The sequence below is a fragment of the Pteropus medius genome, unplaced genomic scaffold (genome assembly GCF_902729225.1).
Source record: "Pteropus medius unplaced genomic scaffold, Ma_sr-lr_union100, whole genome shotgun sequence".
NCBI classification, from domain to species: Eukaryota; Metazoa; Chordata; class Mammalia; order Chiroptera; family Pteropodidae; genus Pteropus; species Pteropus medius.
The window spans coordinates 531,283-548,087 of NW_024341372.1; the positions used below are offsets into that span (position 1 = coordinate 531,283).

The following is a 16,805-nucleotide window of genomic DNA, read 5'->3' on the forward strand; positions in this document are numbered from 1 at the left end:
AAATAAAAGAGAGGGTCTATAGAAAGCAAGACCAGGAGGGGAATTATATAGAAAACAATGGTTCAGATCCTGCTCATTCCCAACCCCCTCACCCTCTGCCTCCTGCACCCTGAGGTTAGAACCAGCTTTTGTCTCTGTAAATGAGAAGAAAATGAATCCAAGTCACAGTTCCTCAGCCTGACTCCAGAGAATCCTCCATTGGCTCTACTTGAGCTCATACATCTTTAGGATATGTTCAGCTTCATTCTCAGATCTTCAAATAAACTATGTGTCCTCAAAGTCAGACAGCCTAAGAGAAGGTGTGTCCTCTTATAATTTAAATTGTTTCCCCACAAGTTCATATCTTGAAGCACTAACCCCAAGTACATCAAAATGTGACTATATTTGGACACAGAACCTTGAAAGAGGTAATTAAGTTTAAATGATGCCATTAGGGTGGGCCCTTATCCAGTCTAATTGATGTCTTTATAACAAGAGGATATTCGGACACGCAGAGAGATACCAGGGATGAGCGCACAGAGAAAAGACCATGATAAGACACAGAAACTAGCCATCTGCAAGCCAAAGAGGCATTTTCCTTTGCTGTGCAAAAACTTTCTACTTTGATGGATTACATTTGTTTATTTTTTTCTTTTGTTTTCCTTGCCCGGGGAGATATATCAGAAAAAATATTACTAAGAGCAATGTCAGAGAGTTTACAGCCTAAGTTTTCTTCTGGGAGTTTTACGGTCTCAGGTCTTACTGTAAGTCTTTAATTCATTTTGAGTTAGTTTATTCTTGTATATGATGTAAGAAGAAGGTCCAGTTGCATTGTTTTGCATATATCTGTCCAGTTTTCCTGACACCATTTATTGAATAAACAGTCTTTACTCCAGTATATCCTTCCCTCTATTTAATTCCATTGATCCATGTGTCTGTTTTTAAGCCAGTACCTGCTGTTTAGATCACTATAGCCTTGTAGTTTCATTTGATATCAGGTAACATGATATCTCCAACTTTGTTATTCTTTCTCAAGACTGCTGTGGATATTCGGAGTCTTTTATGGTTTCATATAAATTTTATGATTATTTCTTCCAGTTATGTGAAAAATATCATTGGTATTTTGATAGAAGTTTCACTGAATCTATAGATTGCTTTGTGTAGTATGGACATTTTAATGACGTTAACTCTTCCTATCCATGAGAACGGTATATGTTTCCATTTATTTGTATCTTCTTCAATTTCTATCTTGAATGACTTAAATTTTTCGAGTACAGGTTTTTTAACTCTGGTTAAATTTATTCCTACGTATTTTATTTTTTGATGCAAGTGTAAATGGGATTGTTTTCTTAATTTCTCTTTCTAATAGTTAATTTTGATGTATAAAAATGCAATAGATTTCTGAATATTAATTTGTATCCTGCTACATTACTGAATTCATTGATCGATTCTAACAGTTTCTTGGTGGAATCTTTAAGATTCTATATATATAGTATCATGTCATCTGCAAATAATGACAGTTTTACTCCTTCCTTTTCAATTTATATGCCTTTTATTTATTTTTCTTGTCTGAATGCTATGGCAAGGACTTCCAATACCATATTGAATAAAAGTGGTGAAGCTGGACATCCTTGCCTTCTTTCTGATCTTAAGGAAAACGCTTTTAGCTTTTCACCTTTGAATATGATATTAGCTGAGTTTGTCCCATGTGACCTTTATTATGTTGAAGCATGTTTTCTCTGTTCCCACTTTGCTGACAGTTTTTATTATAAATAGAAGCTCGAATTTGTCAAAAGCTTTTTCTGTGACTATTGATATGATGATAGCATGATTTTTATTTTTCAGTTTGTTAATAGGTGTATCACATGAATTGATTCGCAGATATTGAACTTAACTTGCATCTCACGAATAAGTCCAACTTGATCATGGTGTATAATCTTTTAAATATACAGCTGAATTCAGTTTGCTAATATTTTGTTGAGTAATTTTGCATCTATGTTCACTAAGGATTTCACCCTATAATTTTCTGTTTTTTAATATCTTTGTCTACTTTTGGTATCAGAGTAATGGTGGCCTTGTAAAATGAGATTGGGAGCGTTCTCTCCTCTTGAATTTTTTGAAATAGTTTGAGAAGAACAGGTGTTATTTCTTCTTGGACTGTTTGGCAAAATTCACCTGTGAATCCATCCAATTCAGAGCTTTTGTTTTTTGAAAGCTTTTAAATTACTTATTTAATTTCATTAGTAGTAATTGGCTGGTTCCGATTTTCTGTGTCTTCTTGACTGAATCTTGGAAAAGTGTATGTTTCTAGGAAAGCATCCATTTCTTCCAGTTTGTCAATTTGTTGGCACATAATTGCTCATAATATTTTCTTATAATCCTTGTATTTCTGTAACGTCAGTTGTTACTTCTTTTTATTTGGGTCTTCTCTCTTTTTTTTTTTCTTGATGAGTCTAGTTAAAGCCTTGTCATTTTTTTTTTTATCTTTTCAAACATCCAGCTCTTGGTTTCACTGATCTTTTCTATTGTTTTTTTAGACTCCATTTTGTTTATTTCCACTGCGGTTTTTATTATTTCCTTCTTTCCGCCATAACCTTTTTTTTTTTTTTGCTGTTCTTTTTCTAGCTCCTTTCAGTATAAGATTAGATTGTATATTTGAGATTTGTCTTGTTTCTTGAGGTAGGCCTGTATTGCTATGAATTTTCCTGCTTTTGCAGTATCTCATAGATTTGGGGTCATCATGTTTTCATTTTCATTTGTCTCAAGGAAGCTTCTGATTTCTTCCTTGTTCTCATTTGCATTGTTAACTCATTCATCATTTAGTAGTATGTTATTTAGCCTCTATATGTTTGTATATTTTTTATTTTTTTTCTTGTGATTAATTTCTAGTTTCATACCATTGTGGTAGTAGAAGAAACTTGTTATCTCAATCTTCTTAAATTTACTGAGAATTGTTTTGTGGCCTCACATGTGGTCTACCTTGGAATATGTTCCATGTGCACTTGAGAAGAATGTATATTCTGCTGCTTTGTGGTGATACGCTCTAAAAATATCAATTTGGAAGATCTGTCCATTGGGGTCATAGTGGTATAAAGTCCCTTACTATGATTGTATTACTGTTGATCTCTCCCTTTATGACTGTCAATATTTGCTTTATAAATTTAGGTGCTCCTGTGTTTGTTGCTTAAAAGTTTACAAGGGTTATATCCTCTTGTTAATTGATCCCTTCATAATGTTCTTCTTTGTCTCTTATTATGACCTGTGTTTTAAAGTCTACTTTGCCTGGTTTTAGCATTAGTACCCCAGCTTTTTGTTTGTTTGTTTTCATTTCCATTGCATGAAATGTCGTTTTTTATCCCTTTACTTTTAGTCTCTGTGTGTCTTTCGATCTGAAGCGGGTCTCTTGTAGACAGCATATATATGGGTCTTGTTTTCTTATTCATTAGGCAACCTATGTCTTTTGATTGGAGCATTTTATCCATTTTATTTAAAGTGATTGTTGATAAGTCCATAGTTACTGCCATTTTATTATTCATATATTTTTTTTTCTTCCACCTCTTCTTCTTAAAGGAGTCCCTTCAACATTTCTTGTATTACTGGCTTAGTGGTTGTGAATTTCTTTTGATTTTTTCTGGTCTGGGAAGCTCTTTATCTCACCTTCCATTTTAATTGATAGTCTTGTTGCGCAGAGTAGATTTGGTTATAAGTCCTTGCTTTTCATCACTTTGAATATTTGGAGCTGATCCTTTTTGGCTTGCAAAGTTTCTGTTGAGTAATCAGCTGACATTCTTATGAGAGTACCTTTGTAAGTAACTAGCTCTTTCTCTTGCTGCTTTTAGGATTTTCTTTTTGTCTTTATTTTTTTTTTTGAGTGAAAAGGAAATTTTATTATAAAAGAGACAACACTCTACAGACAGAGTGTGATTTCTCAGAAATAGTGAGAGGGACCTCTTTGTCTTTAAACTTTGGCATTTTAAGCATGATGTGTGTTGTTGTGGGTCTATTTGGGTTTATCTTGTTTGGGACTCTCTCCGCTTCCTGGACTTATATGTCTTTTTTCTTCACCAGGTTAGGGAAGTTTCCAGTCATTATTTCTTCAAATATATTCTCAATCCCTTGCTTTCTCTTTTCTTCTTCTGGTACCCTTATGACGTGAATGTTGTTACACTTGATGTTGTCCCAGAGGTCCCTTAAACTATCTTCATTTTTTTATTATTTTTTTTCTTTTTGCTATTCCAATTGAGTGTTCTCTTCTATCTTGTCTTTCAAATCGCTGATTCAATCCTCTACTTCATCTAATATACTATTGATTACTTCTAGTGTATTCTTCATTTCAGTTATTTATTCTTCATTTTTGATTAGTTTTTTTTTTCTGGTTTCTATGTCCTTTTTTATGCTTACTATCTCTCTATTTAAGTTCTCACTGAGGTCATCTATTCTTACTCTAGGTTCATTGAGCATACTTATAGCCAGTATCTTGAGCTCTCTATCTGGTAAGTTGCTTATCTCCATTTCATATTATCCTTTTCTGGAGTTTTCTCCTATTCTTTTATTCAGAACATGTTTCTTCATCTTCTCATTTGGGTTGCCTCTCTTTGTTCGTTTCTATGTACTACGTAGATCTGCTACGTCTCCCAATCTTAACTGGGTGGCCTTATATAGTAGGTCTCCTGTGTGCCTGGTGGTGCAGTCTCCCTGATCAGCTGCACTAGGTGCTCCAGGAGTGACCCTTGTGTGGTTGTGTGTGTCCTCCTGTTGTATTTGAGCCTTGATTTTTGTTAGTACGTAGTGAGTAGGTTTGATTCTCATGCTTACTGGCTATGAGGATAGGCCAAACCCACAATGTATGAGCTGCTGTGTGGCAGCTGACTCCATGGAGTGGATTTTGCTCCAGCAGGTTTTTGTGCCTGTTGAGACCACTCTTGGAGTATGTCACTTATGGGGCTAATCAGGTTGTGCTCTGTTAAGGTAATGCCAGCCTCCATGTGTATTTGTTTGGAACCACTTGGGAGGGTCTCACATGCAGGCCAAGGTCAACTGCTGTCTGTGACCAGCCAAGGCTATCTTGTAGGAGCTACAAAGTTCTCCATGTATGGTTGCTTCCTGAGTCAGACCTCGAGGTATGTGGGAGAGGCCATGCATCAAATTGAGGCACACTGCCACCAGTACCAGGCCTGTGGCATCTCATCAAAAGGCCCAGGGCACCTCCTGGCTTGAGGCTGCTTGTAGGATGACCATAAGGCTCAGCAGCTGAATTAGCCCTGGGGGTACCAGAGTTGGATATGGTGGGATATAAGGGGGTTTCCAAGTTGAGGCAAGTGGTGTTCACCATATTGGTGCAGATTCAGATTTGTTACCAGTGCTGAGCCTATGGCCACTCACAAAAGTCTCAGCTTACACCAAGGCCAGCTGCCGCCTGCCTCAGGCTCTCAGACCCCTGAGATTTGTTCAAGAAATATGCAGCTAAGGCTGGAGTTGGTTGCTCATCACCAACAATGTCTCCCAAGTTACGTGAGCAGAGGCCTGTTGATTGCTGCAGAAGGAACCTCATGCTGAGGATGGAGGGTAGGGCTGGTTTCTCAGTAACCACCCAAAACTGCCACCAGGCAATTTTTTAGTTGAGACAGGCAGGGTCTCAGAGTCACTGGGGTGGAGCAATTAGATCTCACCAGGCTAATGCAGATTCAGTTTTGGCAGTGTCGGGGAGGGTTCAACAGAAGCAAGATGGTGTTCACCTGCTGGCTGCAATGGAGGAGGGCTCAACAAAGGGACAATGGTGGATGTCTTTCCAGCCCTCTCCCTGAAGCCATAAAACTCAGTCTTTCCCTGATGTCTCTGGCACCTCCTGAGATGCTGTCCCTCCGCCAGAACATAGGTTGAGTGCTTGTGAGTATGTGAGTCTGTACACAGGCTCATTAAGGAGACATCTGGATTTCCAGCTGCCTTCTGTATTATCTGGATGGCTGGAATCCCCACTGATTTTCAAAGCCAGATTTTGTGGGGACTCCTCTTCCCAGAACTGGAACCCTGAGCTGGGGAGTCCCAGTATGGGGCTGAGGCCCCTTGCTCCTTTGGAGGGAGAAGGCTTTGCAGCCAATGTATCCCTCCCAGTGCTCAACCACCATATATGCATGTGGGGCCAGCCCATTTCACATCTCCATCCCTCCTACCAGTCTTGATGTGATCTCTTTATATCCCCAGTTACAGGAGTTCTGTTCAGCTTGTTTTCTTATTGTTCTCTGGGTTGACTGGTTCATAATTTAGTTGTAGTTTTAATGTGATCATGGGAGGGGGCGTGCACAGAGTTTACCTACACTGCCATCTTGACTGGTTGGCTGTTTTCTTTGTTGTTGTTTTGTTGATTGTTTCTTCATTGTACTAAAGCTTTTTAGTTTGATATAGACCCATTAGTTTAATTGTTTTTGTTTCCCTTGCCTGAAGGTACATATCCAAAAATATTGCTAAGATTGATCTCAAAGGTATTACTGTCTGTTCAATTCTAGGAGGCTTTTGGTTTCAGGTTATATGTTTAAATCTTTAATCCATTTTTGGTTTATTTTTGTATATGTTTTAAGAAAGGGGTCCAAATTTACTTGTTTGCAAGTATCTGTCCAGGGTTCCCAATACCATTTATTGAAGAGACTGTTCTTTTCCCTTTGTATCTCTGGTCTACTTGGTCATATATTAATTGACCATATAAGTGTGGGTTAATTTCTGGGCTGGTTGTTCTGTTATTACTATTATTATTTTTTTTAATCTAGATGTGTGTTTTTGTACCAGGACCATAATGTTTTGATTACTAGTAGTATAGTTTGAAATCAGGGACCGTGATACTTCAGATTTGTTCTTTTATTGCAAGATTGCTTTGGTTGTTCAGTGTCTTTCAAGTGCACATGGAATATTATCCAGAATTATCTATTTTAGGATTATTATTTCTATTTCTGTAAAAAATTCCATTGATATTTTGATAAGGATTGCACTGAATTTGTAGAATGCTTTAGACAGTATAGACATTTTAACAATATTAATTCTTATATTCCATAAGTATGGCATATCTTTCCATTTATTTGTGTCATCATAAATTTCCTTCATCAATGTCTTATACTTATCAGGCTACTGACCTTTTGCATCTCTGGTTAAATTTATTCTAGTTATATTTTATGCAATTGTAAATGCGATCATTTTCTTCATTTCTCTTTCTGATAATGCATTCTTAGTGTATAGAAATACCAATGAGCTATGTATATTAATTTTGTATCTTGCAACTTTACTAAATTTATTTATTAATTCTAATACATTTTTTGGTTGAGTCTTTAAGGTTTTCTGTACATAGGATCATGTCATCTGTGAATAGTGACAAATTTACCTGTTCTTTCCCATTTGGATGAATTTATTTATTTTTCTTTTCTGATTGCTATGTCTAGGACCACTAACAGAATATTGAATAAAAGTGGTGAGAATGGATATCCTTGTCTTGTGCCTGATCTTAGGGGGAAAACCCTTTATCTTTACCCTGTTGAGTCTGATGCTAGCTGTGGGTTTGTCATATGTGGCCTTTATTATGTTGAGATATGTTAACTCTATTCCCATTTCGTTGAAGTTTTTATCATGAATAGATATTGTATTTTGTCAAATGCATTTTCTGTGTCTATTGAGATGACCATTTAATTTTTATCCTTTGTTTTGTTAAGGTGTTGTATTACATTGATTGATTTGTGGATATGAAACCATCTTTGCACTCCTGGAATAAATCTCACTTGATCATGGTGTTTGATCCATTTAATTAATTGTTGAATTCGGTTTGCTAATATTTTGTTGAAATTTTTTGCATCTGTGTTCATCAGGAATATTGGTTTGTAATTTTGTTTATGTAGTATCTTTGTCTAGTTTTGATCAGGGTAATGCCGGCATCATAGAATACATTTGGAAGTGTTTCTCTATCTTAAATTTTTAAAAATAGTTTGAGAATAGGTATTATTTTTTAAAAATATTTGTTAGAATTCATCTGTGAATTTTGAATCTGAGTTTTTTTTTATTACTGACTCAATTCCCCTACTAGTAATTTCATAGTTCAGATTTTCTATTATTCATGATTTAGTCTTGAAATAGTGTATGTTTTTGGGAATTTGTCCATTTCTTCTAGGCTGTCCGATTTGTTAGTACATAATTTTTAATGTAATTTCTTAAAATCCTTTGTATTTCAGTAATGTCAATTGTAATTTCTCCTGTTTTTTATTTTATTAATTTGGGTACTCTTTTTTCTTTTCCTGATGTGTATAGCTAAAGGTTTACCAATTTTGTTTGTCTTTTTAAAGGACCATCTCTTAGTTTCATTGATCATTTGTTTTGTAGTCTCTATTTTATTTATTTATTTCTGCATTGATCTTTATTATTTCCTTTTTTCCACTAACCCATTGATTGTTTAGCAATATGTTGTTTAGTCTCCACGTGTTTGATTTTTTCTTGTAATCGATTTCTAGTTTTTACCATCGTGGTTGAAAACTATGCTTAATATGATTTTAATATTCTTAAGTTAATGGAGATTTTTTTGTAGCCTAACATGTGGTCTATCTTGGAGGATATTTCATGTGCACTTGAAAAGAATGTGTATTCTCCTATTTTTGGATGAAACATTATGCATTTGTTAAGTTCTTCTGTTCTAATGTGTTATTTAAGGCCAATGTTTTCTTGTTGATTTTCTTTCTGGATGATTCATTCATTGATGTAAGAGCAGTGTTAAAGTCCCCTGCTATTATTGTATACCCATCTCTCTTTGTATCTGTCGATATTTGTTTTTGTATTTATATGCTCCTACGATGAGTGCATATATGTTTACATGTGTTATATCCTCTTGTCTAATTGACCTCTTTATTATTATATAATGCTTTTCTTTCTTTGTCTCTTGTTACTATCTTTGTTTAAAAATCTATTTTGTCTTATGTAAGTATTGCTACTCCATCTTTCTTTTTTTTATTTTTTTCTTTCTTTTCCATTTGCATGAAATTTCTTTTTCCATGTATTTTCCATCTGTGTGTGTCCTTTGTTCTGAAGTGAGTCTCTTGTAAGGGTTATATGTATGGATCTTGTTTTTTTTTTTTTTTGTATTCATCCACTGTATGACTTTTGATTGTAGTGTTTAGTCCATTTATATTTAAAGTAATTACTGATAGGTATGTTCTTATTTCCATTTGATTGAAGTGGTTTTTTTTGTAGTTCTCTTTTCTTTTGCTCTCTTCTCTTATGCAATGATGACTTTTTTAGAGATGTTTAGATTCCTTTCTCTTTAATTTTTTGTGTAGTAATTATAAGTTTTGGTTTATTGTTATATGGTTACATGTAACCATGAGGCTATATATATGTTCTTATATAATAATCTATATTTATAGTTGTTTATTTTTTTAAGTTGATGGTCACTTAAGTTCTAACACATTCTAAAGGCAGTATCGTATTTTAAATCTTCCATGTGTGCTTCTTAATTTGTTATTGTAGATACTCATGATCTTACTACTTTTGTCTTTTAATCATCCTACTATCTTTATAATTAGTTGATCTACTACTTTTACTAAATGTTTTACTTTATCAGTGAGATTTTTTTCTTTGCTATATTTTCTTACTTTTACTTCTAGACTTTTCTGTTCTGTTTCAAAATGTCCCTTTGACATTTCCTAGAGTGCCTGTTTAGTGGTGATAAACTGCTTTAGCATTTGCTTGTCTGAGAAACTCTTTATCTATCCTTCAATTTTGAATAATAACCTTGCTGGGTAGTTTATTCTTGGTAGTAGTTTTCCCCTTTCATCACTTGTATATATTGTGCCATTCTTTTCTGGCCTGCAAAGTTTCTACTGAAAAATCAGCTGCTAGTCTTATAGGGGTGGTTTCCCTTGTATGAAATTAATTATTTTTCTCTTGCTGCTTTTAATATTCTCTATCTTTTGAAGTTTTGATTATAATGTGTCTTGGTGTGGACCTCTTTGGTTTCACCTTGTTTGTGACTTTTCATGCTTCCTGGTCTTGGATGTCTGTTTCTTTCAGCAGGTTCAGAAAGTTTTCAGCTATTATTTCTTCAAATAGGTTTTCTGTCCCTTTCTCTCTGTTCTCTTTCTGGGATCCCTATGATATGAATGGTGATACTCTTGGTGTTGTCTCAGGAATCCCTTAAACTATTCTCATTTTTTAAACTTCTTATTTTCTGTTTTGCTTTTCCAATTGGGTGATTTCCACTATCTTGTCTTCCAGAAGTCTTATTCCTTTTTCTGCATCATCTAATCTGCTCTTGATTCCCTGTAGTGTATTTTCTATTTTAGTTATAGTGTTCTTCAGTTGTGATTGGTTCTTTTTTAAGTATTTTTTTGTCTCTTTGTTGAAGTTCTTACTGAGTTCATCCTTTCTTTTCCTAAGTTTGTTGAGCATCCTCCTAACCAGTACTCTGAAGTATGCATCGGGTAGATTGCTTGTACCCATTTTGTTTAGTGATTTTGCTGAAGTTTTGTCCTGTTCTTTCATTTTGAAGATATTTGTGTCTTCTCATTTTGGCTGTCTCTCTATAATTGTTTCTATGTATTAGGTAGATACAATACACCTCATGGTCTTGAAAGAGGGGCTTTTTGTAGAAATTGTCTTGTGAGGCTCAGTGTTCACCAGAGTCAGGTGATCCAAATGTGTCCCTGTGTGTCCCTGTGTGGATTATGTGTGTCCCCCTGTTGTAGTTGGGCTGTTATTGCAATAGATGCACTAGCAGGTGTGGTTGAACGTTAAGTCAACTAGCTATGAGGACTGGCCATGACTACTGTAGAAATTCTGATATGTGGTGGCTGGCCTCAATAGTGAGAGTTGCTTTGGAGGTGCTCCTGTGCTGGATGAATCTTCCAATTAGTATATTACTTGTGGAGCCACTTGGGTAGAGCTCTCGTGCAAGCTGAAGCCAGCTGCCAAGTGTGTTGGATCTGTAGTCTCTTGGGAGGTATTTGGTGTAGGCCAAAATCAGTCAACAGTTGTGCCAAGCTTGGGGCCACATGGTAATAGCTATGATGTGAGACAAGGCCAGTCACCACTTGTGCCAGGCTTGGGGCTACTTGGGAAATGTTGCAATATGAGTTGAAACTAGTTGTCATTTGTGCTGGGTCTGTAGCTGCTTGGAATAGGTTATGAGTTGAGCCAAGTTTGGCTGCCATGTGTAGCGGGTCTGGAGCTTCTTGAAAAGGCTCTGGCTGGAGTAATGCAATGGTGTTAACCAGATTAATGAAGACTGACAGATTTGGTGCCTATCTGCTCCAGGCCAGTCAGGTAGAAGAAGAACACAAAATAAACAAAAACAAACAAACAAATAAACAAACAAAAACAATGGTGCCCACTACTGCTTCCATCCTCAGACAGAATTCCCACTGATCCCTGCCTCTCTCTCACACACCCTGAAGTTAGTCTATTTAATTTCTCCTCATATGACCAAGATGTTTTTTCAAATTGCTGTCTCTGCACTGGAGCTTACAGTGAGTGAATTTGTTTTTGGGTTCTTTAAGAGCAGCATCTGAGTCTCCTTCAGGCCTTTGTCTCTGTTAGATGTAATCTCTGAAGATTCTCAAAGCCAAATATTATAGTGACTCCTCTTCTACCACAGGTTTCTTGAGATGGGAAGCTTGGTATGGGAGAGAACCACTGTGGCTGTGATTTACCTTCTGTTTGTGAATTGCCACTCTTTGTGTATGGGATCTGACTAGACCACATCTCTGCCCCTTCTACCCATCTCAACATGGCTTCTTCTTTATGTCCTTAGTTATAGGAATTCTGTTCAGCTAGTCTTCAGGTGATTGTCAGCAATATTTTCCTCTATAATTAGTTGTAATTTTGCTGTGTTCATGGGAGGAGGTGAGCTCAGGCTCTACTTATCCTACCATCTTGACTACACCTCAGCAAAAATGGTTTCTATGGAAGAGGCACATAAATATTTTAAGCTTTATGAGGTTCTGTGTCAAATTCTTACTTTCATATCCTTTAAGCATATAAAAAATTCTTAGATTATGGAGTAAAAAAAAATAACAACTGCATTGGCTATAATTTGCTGAGTCCAAAATTCAACCCTCTGTCCGATGCTTGAATTTCTACTACTGGATCCCAACTTATTGAACCCCAGTTTCTAGTGGTGGGAAACTTACTATCGCCCTCCTTTTCTCTAAAGTAGACCATTCTATCACTAATAAAATTTCTGACAGTTGTTATTTCTTAATAAGGAACAACTTTGTGTCACACTGAAGTTTACTTTCATTGCCTCTAGAAGGAATCTATAGAAATATGTCTTACCCAAATAATTCAATATCAGCTGAATGTGCATTGGATTAGCAGATTTCCTGAAGGTGGGGCACAGGGTTTATTATTTATGGTAGTAAGGAAGGGCTGACCAGAGTAAGAGAATTTTTAGAAAGAGCAGGCCTGGACAGGAGAGCAAAGGTGAATGCCTGGGATAGTAGGTAGGGGTGGGGTTAAAGGAGGGTGAGTTAGTTAAGTGTGTTCATGTAGCATACTCTTGATATAGACTCATTCTCACCTCCCATCTCTGAGTCTCTGTCAGCCTCCTTCCTGGATATTTGGTTGAGCTTGAGAGGACAATTTTAAAAATATTCCAGGAAGAAAAATTAAGTTCCAGAGACTCCAACAGCATGCCTGGGACTGAGAAGCTGCATATTTGGGATGATTGAGACTCATATTTCTGATAGTATCTTGGGAAGAATCACACCCAAGAGTCTTGGACTTCCTCACAGACTGATTCATTTCCCTCACCTACCTTCCACAAGATGTTGGATTTGCCTGCCACACCACCAAAATTCTGCAGCTTAAGGTTTGGGAAACTAGGTAACTTGCACCAGAGTGACATAACTCCAACCCAAGGAAGCTTGGTCAGTCCTTGTTAGAACTAGGCAAGAATGGATGATCTCAGCTTGTTCCACAGACTTTCCAATACTTGGAAAGTATGGATAGTTACATGCATGTTTACGCAATGTAAAACCCACTGGCTTAGAAGTTAGGAGAACTTGGTTCTAGTACTGGAAACTTAACAAGTTCCTTCTCCTTTTTAAGCCTTGTTATCTTCATCTATAATGTGGGGCTGATAGAACTTACCTCAGAGATTTATTGGGAAGGTTTACTGAGTTGGTCTATGTAAAATACTTAGAACAAAGCCTGACACAGAATAAGTATCCAACAAATGGTAGCTATTATGGTTATCAGCTTTATCTGTCATGAGAATCATCTTTGAATCATATCATTCTCTCATACTCCACTTCGAATCCATAATAAAATCATGTAGGTTCTACCTTCAAAATGTATTCAGAACCTGATCACTTTTCATTCTCTCCACTGTTGGCAACCTGATCAGAGCCCCCATCATCTCTCACCTGGAACACTGCAGGAGCCTCTGATTTTTACCCCTTATAATCCATATTCCTAATAGAATCCAGAGGGAAACTTTGAAAAAACATAGATGGTCACATCATTCTTTTGGTTAAATCCTCACGGTGTCTTCCTATGATATTCAGAAAAAATCCAAAATCCTCACTGTGGTCTACAAAACTCTGCGAGAGCTATCTCCATTCTAATCTCTTATTTTTTTCTACAATTCTTAATTTGTAGTTAGTAATACTAACTTCTTGCTGTTTCTTGAACATGCCAAATTTACCCCTATCTCAAGGCTTTTTGCAATTATTATTCCCCCTATCTGAAACATTTTTCTTTCAAATACCTGCATGGCTCTTTCCTTTATGTCTCTGTTCAAATGACACTCATCCTGACCAATCTTTTAGATGAAACACATCCCTTTTACTCTATGTCTTCTTACTCTGATACTTTCTCCATAGCACTTATCTTCTAGTATGCTATATAATGTTCTTACTTATCTTGTTTATTTTCTGTCTCCCTACAAGAATATCATCTCCATGAGGGCAGAGATCTTTGTCCTTTTTTTTTTTTCATTACTATATCCTCTCTGTACATAGTCCACTTCCTGGTACATAGCAGATGCTAAAAAAATATTCGTTGAATGAACATATGAGGAAAACAAGTTCTTTTCTACCTAATCTATGGGCTGATGTGGCACTAAAATATATTATTCTCTTGAAATTACTTTGAAAGATGTATAGTTCAACTTTTAAGCCTTTTCTGAGACTATTTTACTTTCCTAAATGTCTTTCATTACAAATCTGTCCTAAAATTTCAAATCAAGATTTATGGTTAATTTTAACTTCCCTGTTGAGGATGCCTGTATCTCTAATTCGACTGTGAGATGGGTCCCTAGAAAGAATAAAGCATAATTTATCCAGTTGTGTATATGTGGCTATTCCCACCACCAGCGAGAGTATTGTGTCTAGTGTAGCAGGCACACAAAAAGTTACTATTTTTAATTATATATTTATTATTTATTTGATATTTATTTGATACTTATAAATTTATTATTTACTAATACAAGATAATTATTATTTGTGTGCATCAACAAAATGTTTTCTATACAACAAACCAGTAGGAAAAAGTATATAAAGCAGTAAATAAACCAGTAGGGAAAAAAAGACATTTATGATAATTTAAGTATGAAGGGAATGAACATTTGAAAATTTTAGTGTAGTGGAAACTGAAAGAAGGTAGCAGCTCTGTCACTATCCAGTTGTGTGGCCTTGGGCAAATATTGGTACTTCTTCAGTCCACAACTTCCTCTTTTTTAAAAGGAAATTTAGAGAAGCCCTTTATATTTCTGAAACCTCTGAGAAGTCATTTGTGATTTCAAAAGCCGTATCTCCTTCTCTCACTCAAGGCACTATTAGCCTGTCTCCCATATGAGCTTTCTCTGGGATCTTCTTAGCATCGAAACAAATCTCCCTTAAAATACCAACCAACCTCCCTACCATAGCTAAGCCTACCTCAAATGCTTCACCTGGAATTAAGTATTTACAATGTATTGTCAATGAGAGCTGGGTTTTATGAGACTAAAAAACCTGAAAGGAAGCCCTGGCAATAAATATGATCTATTGGAACATGAAAGGCTAGGACACAAGGAAGAAACTGGTGGCAGCTTCTATTTGATGGCTAATAGGTCAGATACAAGTCAGGATCAATGGGGTACAGTGGTCTTAGGTGAGCAGGGGCTGATAATGCAATGAGGCTGACTCCTCAGTCATACTTTACACCCAGAGAAGTGGCTGAGCAGGCCTACAGATGAGGAAAAAAACCGCCTCCAAAAACCAATGTCTGCCTAAAATCCCCTGATCGAAACTCATCTGTACTGTTGGAATTCCAGACAATTAGGAGAAAAGAGAAATACTCGGAAGGCAAGTACATGAATCTACAATACCTAGGATGGGATAACCCCACACTCCAATTATGCTAAGAAAATATAAACTAAATATCACTAACATCACTACACTTTATCTAAGTGTAAATCACTAGGCACTCCAATTTTTGTTCTCTGTCCTTACATACTAATAGAATATTCACGTTTTAGTTGGGGCATATGGCCCCTGGAAAAATAAAAAATCACTACATCCAAGCCTCTCTTGCAGCTAAGTGTGGCCATGTGACTAAGTTTTGGTCAAAGGAATTTAAATATAAGTGGTATACAGAGCTTTGGGAAATATTCTTAAAGAGAGAATGCATGAACTTTCAGTCAAAATGGTGAAGGTAACTGTTGTGCTCATCTCCTACAAGTTCCCTTCAAAATTATAACAAAACTACAGAACAACCATCATTTAGAAACACCTGAAGTCTAGCAGGTGTTATTGAACAGAAATTCAATAACTAAGGATCAACAGAAGAAGCCATGTCAAGACTGGTAGGAGGAGTGGAGGTGCAGATGGGATGATCCCACACCCATGCGTGGTGGTTAAAAATTGGGATGGATATCTCAGCTGCAGAGGTCCTGTCTGAGGAAAAAGAGGTCCCAGACCCACACCAGGCTTCCCAGCCCAGGATTCCAGTGCCAGTAAGATAAGTCTCCACAACTTCTGGCTGTGAAACCAGTGGAGATTGTGGCTAAGTGAGACAAAAGGTTGCTGAAGTCCCAGGAGTTCCTCTTAAAGGGCTCATGCATGGACTTACTGGCAGACTTACTTGTTCTAAGCTCCAACACTGAAACAAGACTGCAAAAGGCTCCAGAGCCATACGAGGAGAAAGTAAATTGTTTGGTTTAGGGCAAGGGATGGAGGGACATCTTTCTTCTAGACAGAAGTGCTAACGAAAACCACTGTTCCTCTGTGGAGCCCTGCAACCATCCGGCCTGCATGCACTATAGGCACCATATATGAGTCTCCATGAACCTAGCTAATAAAGTTAACACTGCCCTAGTGATTCCCTGCGACAGTGTCCCACACACCTTTAGGGCACAACCACACCACTTCCGGTGGCTTTTGCATACAAACGACCTGTCCTGGCTCATGCTGTGTACTTTCCTAAAATCTCTCAAAGATTGAAAACCCCAAACAAACAACATCTGGCCTCGGAGTGCCCTGCTCCTTTTGCTAAGCAGCCCCAAAGCCAGGCACTAGTAACAGCAATCCTCAATTTGAAGCTTAGCTTCTCTCAGGCACCTTCAAGCCCAGCACGAGTGAAAATTATCTTTTGATCACTTTGTAGCTTATACCAAGTGTCCCCCAGGCAGAGCACAGGTGGTGGCTGACCATGGTTTGCACCAGAGCCCCTCCCCAGGAGTCCCCAGAAGCAACACCCCTGGTGGCTAGCTTCAGACCACACCCAACCAGCTCCACAAATGACACACCCAAAGGGCAGATTGAGTAGGCAGCAGATCCCTGCTAAGAAGAATACTGCTCTGTAGGGCCAGCCCCTGTAGAACAGCT

The 16,805-nt window shown here is 37.0% G+C and overlaps 1 protein-coding gene across 2 annotated transcripts in view; it reads right to left on the reverse strand.

Moving 5' to 3' along the window:
• Window positions 1-16,225, reverse strand: part of LOC120592792 (vascular endothelial growth factor receptor kdr-like) — a 309,580-nt gene extending 293,355 nt beyond the window's left edge. For both annotated transcript variants that reach the window (XM_039850483.1, XM_039850476.1), the window contains exons 1-4: window positions 16,221-16,225; window positions 13,027-13,032; window positions 10,730-10,739; window positions 5,439-5,442 (exon numbers count right to left, since the gene is read on the reverse strand). The gene's annotated coding sequence lies outside the window, so the exon portion shown is untranslated. The remainder of the gene's footprint in view (window positions 1-5,438; window positions 5,443-10,729; window positions 10,740-13,026; window positions 13,033-16,220) is intronic.
• Window positions 16,226-16,805: the final 580 nt, after the last annotated feature.